The following is a 1,887-nucleotide window of genomic DNA, read 5'->3' on the forward strand; positions in this document are numbered from 1 at the left end:
GGAAATGGCCAGGCAGGGTCAGGCTGCCACACTCCCCCTTCACCCTCACACTCTGAGCGGGGACCAAGTTCTCTGGGGACCCCATCTATTTCATCACTCCCAGAGGAAACTAGATATGCATCCCCCAGGAAGTTACAAATATTGATAATGGGAAAATAGTAATATATATATAAAGACGATGGTTAAGAATTGTAATTATGATGGAAAGGAAAATGTATCTTTTTGGTAACAGAAGGTATAAAGTATGGAGAGAGATTTCAAAATGAAGGAAAGGTGGTTATTTCTGAATGAATGAGAAGAGGCCAACTGAGGAATGAGGGAAGTATTAGGTTTGTGAAGAGAGATCCTGAGGGGAAATTTTATGTGATTAAGCTAAACCAGATTGGAAATTTAAATGTCAAAAGTCAACTAGTGTAAAAGTGGAAATTCTCCAGTTTCAGGGAAGAGGTTGTCTCCAGGCGCCATCTCCTAGGGAGAGCAGTAACTCAACTGCAGGGAGGTGATATCCCCCGGCGCCAGCCTCAGGGGGAAGCGCAACATTCCAAGGCAAAGGTAATAAAACTTTCTATTAGGCCCCGTTTGCTGGCAGTTCCCCTGAATACATTTATCTGTGTACAAAGAGTTAACGACTAACTTCTGCTTCTTGTCATCTGTTCATTCAAAGATGTAGTAAAAAACCTTATAAGCAGCCTGCTGGGAAGCTCGGGGCTGATCTCCTCCAGCCCTGCGTGGTAGAGAGTCAGTCGCCGGCCGGCTAATAAAGGCTCATAATTAATCTCAATTGGCTAAAGGCTCATAATTAATCTCAATTGGCTCCGTGGGTCTCAGAATCATTTGCGCCACAACACTAGTACAAAATTAGAGTTGCGTTTTAATGTTTCTTAGACTCTTGGTCCGCTACTAATATAATGGAAAAGTTTTCTGAGTAGAAAACGAGCATTCTGTGCTTCATCAAAATAATTTCTGTGTTTTATGTTGCCTTAACCAGCTTTCTAAGGCCTTTAGAGAATATACTAACATTGGCCCAAAGTCTGAGGCCCAGACACTCCTGACTATACATTTCATAACTCGGGCTGTACCAGCTGTTCAAAAGGAAGCTCCCAAAGTTGGAGCCTGGACCCCAACTCTGCAGGCTGCCTTGGTGCCAGAGGTCATTAAGGTGTCCAATAACTGGGACCGGGCAGAGAAGGAAGCAGAGTACAAAAAGTTGCAAATTTTAGTTGCCATAATACAGGGACCATCTCGAGGTGACCCTCGGCAATAAAAACCTGGCAGGCCTGGAGGGCCTTGACCTTGGTTGGCCATGATTGGCATCTTCGGGACTGGGGCATAATAATCAATGTGCAAACTACAGGAAGGAAGGGCACTGGAAGGGTGAGTGTCCATCCAGCCCTGGGAAGCTGGGGAGGGGTAGACCTCATAAGCCCTCTCTGCTCGGAACAAGCCTCTCATGAGATCAACCAAAGTCCACTACAGTGGAGCCTCAGGTCACCCTCGACATGCAGGAAGAAAAACTGAATTTTTACTAGATACTAGAGCTACCTACTCAGTCCTGAGCCGTCCCATGCGTCTCTCTCCAATGCTAACTGTAAAAGTGGAAATTCTCCAGTTTCAAGGAGGTGGGATCTCCAGGCGCCAGCCCCCAGGAAGAGCAGTGACTCAGTTACGGGGAAGTGATATCTCCAGGCGCCCACCCCAGGAGAAGCACAACATTCCAAGGTGCCGATGATAAAACTGTCTGCCAGGCCCTGTTTGATCTGAGAGTTCCCCGGATACATTTATCTTTGTACAAAACGTTAACGGCTAACTTCTGCTTCTTGTAATCTGCTTATTCAAGGATGTAGTTGGAGGCTTTATAAGCTGCCTCCTCTGGAAGCTCGGCGGGGG

The sequence above is a fragment of the Pteropus vampyrus genome, unplaced genomic scaffold (assembly GCF_000151845.1).
Source record: "Pteropus vampyrus isolate Shadow unplaced genomic scaffold, Pvam_2.0 Scaffold16, whole genome shotgun sequence".
NCBI lineage: Eukaryota > Metazoa > Chordata > Mammalia > Chiroptera > Pteropodidae > Pteropus > Pteropus vampyrus.